We start from the raw sequence: 7,037 nt of genomic DNA, 5'->3' as shown, positions 1-7,037 counted from the left end.
TAAACACAATTTTGGATCGGATATGTCAAATCCACAGTACACCCGGGAAGCCTGCAAACCACACCCACCGAGATTGTTGGGTCTTCAAACAGTCCGGCCGACTCAACGCCGAACACAAGGGGCTCAACGCGCCAAGCGAGGATGACGACGAACCCCACCAGTGGAGCGCGGGAAAACAAAAGACTTTCCCACAAGAAGTCAAAACAGTAAACTCACTTCATGTGATACCACGGAACAACAGCGCGGCACTCGCTGAAGTACGTGTCGCACGGTCCACCCCAGTGGAACCCCGAGATTGGATGTCAAAACCAATTACTTTCGACCACCTGGACTACTCCATAAGCGTCCGAAACGTAGGATGGACTGCTCTGATATTGGATCCTATAATTGACGGACTGCAATTTACACAAGTCCTAATGGATGGCGGCAGCGACTTAAACCTGCTATATCCGGACACAATCCGCAAGTTGGGGGTAGACCGTACTAAAATTCGACATAGCCGCACTTCCTTTAAAGGAGTGACGCCAGGCCCTTACGCCAAGTGCACGGGCTCCTTACTACTAGAAGTTGTGTTTGGGTCACCCAACAACTTCCGACGTGAAAAGCTAATCTTCCATGTCGCCCCATTCAAAAGTAGCCATCAAGCACTATTGGGACATGAAGCTTTTGTCCGCTTTAATGCAATACCACACTACGCGTCTCTTACACTTAAAATGCCCGGTCCACGCGGCATCATCTCATTAAAAGGTCGTTCAAGACCCCGGACACGGCTAGAACGAGTCCGGCATAAATAAACTAGGGGCTCCCTAGCCACACACCCCTTTACAAGGGGCTGTGTGTATGAGCAATAAGAAGCCAACAAAAGCTCAACTTTATTCATTTATTCATGCTCTGTTTTAAATACATTTTTGACACGATTTCTTTTCAAACTAAGTTCCTCTCTTTTACAGATGAACAGCGTGTTACACCCGTCCAGGATATAGCACAACGGAGACACAGGCGCAGACGTGCAGTAGGGACCCGTTGCAAGGATTCTTTTCAGATTAAGACCCTGCGTAAACCTTTTTTACTGTCTCTTGTTGCTTTGCATCCCCTAGTTTCTAATCATAACCAGAGAGGAGGCTGACGTTTTGGCATCGGCCGCGTCAGAGGATCTTGCGCGTACCTGGACACTAGGGGCTTAGGGCATTGATCTGCCTGTCATCATAAAGACCGAACACCTCAGGGAGTGTTCGGCGTCTCGAGTTAGGCCTTATATGCATCAGCTCCGAATCATGTCTTTGGTCAAATGTTGGGTTTGCCCAACTCCTGTGTTTTGCTGCCTTACGTTCCGTATCATCGGCTAACGCGGCACCAGGAGAACTACTGCGATTGTGCCCCGGTTCGGCCGGGTGAGCACCTCAGTAGAGAAAGCCGAAAACTGACTGTCATGATGTAGCGAGAGACTGGTCAACCACTCGATCGACTTCCGGAATGTTTAGAATTCCTCCGCTTTGACGAAGGACCGCTGCTCGGTCAGGCACACACGCGCCCCAAATCTGGAGAGCGCGGTGCCCCTAGGGGCTATATCGTAGCCCCACCTTCGAACTCCTATGGCTAAGTGAAAGTGATAAAGCATTATAGTCCGGTTGCCTCGTTTGCTACGCTACCACCTCCTTCACAGGACCAAGACGTTGGACTAAGTGTGAAAGTGCGCTATTTCGCAAACACCCCCGCACCATGTGCGTGGGGGCTGAAGCCGAAGACTGCCATCTTTCAGGTTATACACAAGTATACATTAACGGCCGCACAGGAGATGTTTCAATACTTGAACGCACAAGTACAAAAAGCGCTCATATTATAAACATTATTTTACAAAACCATAAAGATCATTTGAACATGACATTTTTTGAGCACTGCGACTCTATTACACGAGCACCACGCAGAACTTCCCCAAAGTAGTGCTCGGCGGGTAACCGGCTCTCGTCCGAACCCCGGGTCGCAACAACGGTGGCGTCCATTTCCGTCCAGTGTGTCTTCACACGGGCGAGGGCCATCCGCGCACCCTCTATGCAGGCCGACCGCTTCATCGCCTTTATATGCGGCACCGCCCCAAGGAATTGCTGCAATAAGCCGAAATAACTCTTCGGCTTGGGCCTATCCGGCCAGACATGAGCCACGATATCCGTCATGGCAAGTCCGGACAATCGATTTAGCTCGGCCCACTCAGCCAGCCGATCGGTCAGCGGAAGTGAACGCTCCGGACTATGGAATTGAGACCAAAAAAGCTCTTCCATCTCGTGATCCTTTTGACTTCGGAAGTGCACAATAGCATCTGCCACACTCGCCGCTAAGTCCATATAAGGATCCTCCGGACCCCACAGCTGGCCAAGCTGAGCGTACTTTGGATCTGTAAACCTCCTACGCAGCAGAAAGGGCTTGCCAGCCACAATATCTCCGGCCTGGCGCAGCTCCTCCTTTATAGCCCTCATTGCAGAACGGGCATCCTTGGCTTCGGCGGTGGCCTTCGCCAGGTCTTCTTGCTCCGCTCGGCGTTCTTTTTCAAGAACCTCATAGCGGTCGGTAACATCTTTCACCTTCACGGCCATTTCGGCCATCTCCTCCCTGCTTCGGCAGTGAGCAGCCCTCTCGGCATCTAGCTCTTCGGCCGCCCTCGAGGCAGCCGCATCACTCCTTCTGGCCTGCTCCTTGGCTCGAGCAAGTTCTGCCCGAAGGCTCTCCACAGCAGCGGCACCATCCGCATTAAGCACACATGTTGTAAGGAATGGGCTTCGGCTCCCTTACTAGGTGACCGCGGAGAAAAAACCTACCTTGTGACTCGTCAAGTCGCTCATTGGCCAGCGCGATGTCCGCATCCGCAACGTCAAGTTGCCGCTTTAGTTCGGCAACTCCATCAGTCCGGTTGGTCACCGGACCATCCGCCACCTGCATAGGAAAGGCGAAAATCAATACCTGCGATTTTGATCCTCGGCACGCTGTCGCTCTCGACAACCTACCGAGTCTTAGGGGCTACTATCTATACAGGGCGCACTTTATGTGTAAAACTGTCAAAAGGTATGTCATTTTTACGTACCTCAAACCCCGCCAGCAAACTCCTGACGGCATCATGCAACCCGCCTTCGGCGGACGAAATTCTTCCAATCACCATACTCATCAATGTACGGTGACCTTCTGAGATAGACACCCTCTGAAACAGATCCTTCAGCTCCCCCGGCCGCACACCAGTTGGTGCCGAACGCTCCGGCCCTGCCAGACTCGGGGATACCCTCCATGATGACACCTCAGGTTCGTCCGCCCTATCCGACGGTGCGGCAGATGGAGGCGTCTCGCTCTCCATCATCTCCGGACGAAGGTCCCCCGAAGACGAGCTCATCTGAGAAGGACGGAGATCTGAACTACAAGGTAAAAACTTCGGTTATCCTCAGAAGCGAAAATAGGGATGTCTCTTATTACAGAACCCCCTTTTTTCTACTTACGGCTCGCTGGAGGGCTGATTCCTTAGGGGAGATAGTGCGGCCGGGGCCTCCCCGGACGCAGGACCCTCTGGGGAAGATCTCTTCCCCCGCTTCGAGGCCTTGGCCTCTGGGTTTTCGGAAGCGGTCCTCTTCTCCCCTTGGAAGGAGGGATTCTCGATCCCCCCTTTCTCAAAAGCCTCCTTGGTAGAGGCGGCAGTGTCCCTGTTCTCCCCTTCGCCTTCCTCTGAAGGCGCAACCTTCAGCATCCTGACCAGCACGGGATCCGGCACGGTCTCCGGGAGGGGGGCCGGACACCGTATCAGTTTCGCTTGCGCTATCCACTCCTATTCAAGAGACGATGGGTTAAAAGGCAAATTCAAGAAGGCGCAAACAAACGGTGTGTCTGGACGCAGGGCCACTTACCTGAGCATCTGGGCGATTGTAGCTTAGGCCGGAATCCTCGGTCAATTCCGGACACATCTCTTGTGATCCGAAGAACAATTTATACATCTCCACGGGCGTCGTACCCATGAAGTGTTGGAGAGCTCGTGGCCCCTCTGGATTGAATTCCCACAGGCGGAGGGGGCGACGCTTGCAGGGCAGGAGACGCCGAATCAGCATAACCTGCATCACCATGACCAGATTGATCTCCCTCTCTTGGAGGTCTCGAATCCGGCCCTGCAGTAGGGGTACGTCCTTTGACGGCCCCTAGTTGAGCCCTTGGTTGACCCACGACATCAGCCGCTGTGGAGGGCCCGAGCGAAAGATGGGCGGCGGATTCTGCTTGCTGCCCCTAGGAGCGGTGATATAGAACCACTCCTGTTGCCACAAGCCGAGCTCCTCCTGGAAAGAGCCCTCGGGCCATGGAGCATCGGCCCTTCTGCTTATAACCGCCCCGCCGCACTCTACTTGACGCCCCTCGATCATCTTCGGCTCCACGTTGAAGGTCTTGAGCCACAAACTGAAGTGGGGAGTAGTGCGGAGGAAGGCTTCACAGACAACGATGAATGATGAGATGTGGAGGATGGACTCCGGAGCCAGGTCATGGAATTCCAACCCGTAGTAAAACATGAGCCCTCTCACAAAAGGATCCATCGGGAAGCCTAAACCCCGAGGGAGGTGGGACATAAACATGACGCTTTCGCCGGGCTCTGGATGGGATTGACTTGCCCTTCGACGGGCAATCTATGCGAGATCTCGTAAGTCAGGTACTTGGCTTCTCTCAGCTTTTGCACGTCCTCCTCCGTGACGGAGGAGGGCATCCACCGGCCCTGAAGGTCGGAGCCGGACATTGTTGAAGGTCCGAAGCGCTCGAATCTAGGGCTCTGGGTGTTGGAACTCGGGGCGAGGGGTAGATTCGATTGAGGATTGAAGAAAAGAAACAAGCCTTGGTCTCATTATAAAGAAGGAGAATACTAAGAGCCATCCCCGTGACCGTTTGGGACTCACCTTCGATAGAGGAGGCATGGCAACGAGGACGGTTGGGTTACCCATGTCCGTATTGATGGGAATCCCGGAATAAGGGGAACACGATCTCTGCTTCGACAAGACGTGCCAAGGAAACCACTTCACTAAATGCGCTGAGGTGGTGTAATGAAAAACGATTCAAGTAAAGGCTTGGTGGTGGTGTGACGTCATGCCACAAAATACGTCAGCAGATTGAACCTGTGTGTGTATTATTCTCTCTACGGTGGAATGTGGAATTTATTTTGCAGAGCCGGACACTATCCTGGTGTTCACAATCTTTTATGGATTATTTGGAGGAGGAACCCGCCTTGCAATGCCGAACAATATGCGCGCCGGACTCATCGTCATTGAAGCCTGGTTCAGGGGCTACTGAGGGAGTCCTGGACTAGGGGGTGTCCGGATAGCCGGACTATCATCATCGGCCGGACTCCAAGACTATGAAGATACAAGATTAAAGACTTCGTCCCGTGTCCGGATGGGACTTTCCTTGGCGTGGAAGGCAAGCTTGGCGATACGGATATGGAGATCTCCTACCATTGTAACCGACTCTGTGTAACCCTAGCCCTCTCCGATGTCTATATAAACCGGAGGGTTTTAGTCCGTAGGACGAACAACCATTACAACAATCATACCATAGGCTAGCTTTTAGGGTTTAGCCTCCTTGATCTCGTGGTAGATCCACTCTTGTACTACCCATATCATCAATATCAATCAAGCAGGAGTAGGGTTTTACCTCCATCGAGAGGGCCCGAACCTGGGTAAAAACATCGTGTCCCTTGTCTCCTGTTACCATCCGCCTAGACGCACAGTCCGGGACCCCCTACCCGAGATCCGCCGGTTTGACACCGACACCTGGTACTTCACACATAGACAGTAGAGTGCAACCTCAGCCACATTAGATCGAAGCATTCCGTGAGAAGCAAAAGATATTGCGACATCTTCAACAGAAGCTTCACACTCCTTGTTTTGGAACATAATCATTGATCTAAAACAAGCAATAGAAAGTAAAACAAGTTCAGCATCAGAAACTCAGGAAATTCATAACACATACAAGCACAGAAGTTCAACTATATCACAACAGGCAGTACAAAAAGGCCAGAAGTTCAGCACTAGGGAAGTAAAACAAAATAGAAGTTCAGCAACATAGAGTAAACAAGTTCAGGTACGAAACCACACGCAGTTAACAGGGGGTAGATGGATGTAAATATTGACCAGCTGCACTCACCTCTTGGAACGATCATTCTTAAGCCTAGTTACACTGAAATAAAAGTCATCAACCTTCTTTCGGATGACAGCAAGGTCGCTATCTGCCAAGCAAAAGAAATAGAAATTAAGGGCAACATTCAAAGAACATAGATTCATGACAGTTTAATTAATAGCAACATTCAATCACAACATTCAAACACAAGCACATCCCAGCTGCTACACCAGAAAACATAACAACCCATGCATTACAAACCTTCCCCCACATAAAAACAGGTTCACTTAATTTTATTTATAGACCACACGACAAAAGGACAAACCAGAAGTTCAACTTGCACCACACATGCAGTTCACATGGATAACACGCATAGAAACAAACAACAAAATGGACGGGGGTGGGGAAAGAAGAGAGGAGCATGCTACTCTCTTTATGGATTCTTGCCTAGACCAGTGACAGCGCTGGAATAATCAACCTCCTCTCCATAGCCATCGCTTTTAGTCTCTTCATCATCAACTCCAGTAGACATTGCAGCGTCGTCGGGAAGGACACCAGCAGCAGCTGGAGCAACTGGAGAATCTGAAACAACAAAAGTTGTTGGTTGTGTTTGAACAACATCAACAGCAACTCATGGCTCTGTTGCAGGAGACTTCTCCGGGCCTGCAGCAGCACTACCACCAGCCTCAACAGCAGCCTCAATGGGATATTTCTCCAAAATGATATCTCCAGCTGTCTTGCCCTGCTCAGCATGAGAAACTTCAGCTTTCTTGCCCTGCTCAGCATCAGAAACCTCAGCGCCAATGGACGACTGAGGTTCAGTTGGGTCCACCCCGTCGGAGCAGCCGGTGCCTGACAAGGACTTGTCTGCAACCTTCTCTAGAGGAACACTAGCATCATCAATCTGCAGCGAAAAA

At 51.3% G+C, this 7,037-nt stretch overlaps 1 pseudogene; it reads left to right on the top strand.

Annotated features, from left to right (window-relative positions):
• The first annotated feature begins 287 nt into the window (after nt 1–287).
• On the top strand, nt 288–810 carry LOC125538757 (uncharacterized; annotated as a pseudogene).
• The last annotated feature ends 6,227 nt before the right edge of the window (nt 811–7,037 follow it).

Source organism: Triticum urartu, chromosome 1A, assembly GCF_056163025.1.
Source record: "Triticum urartu cultivar PI428250 chromosome 1A, HENAU_Tu73, whole genome shotgun sequence".
Taxonomy (NCBI): domain Eukaryota; kingdom Viridiplantae; phylum Streptophyta; class Magnoliopsida; order Poales; family Poaceae; genus Triticum; species Triticum urartu.
This window is presented reverse-complemented; position numbering and strand designations above follow the sequence as displayed.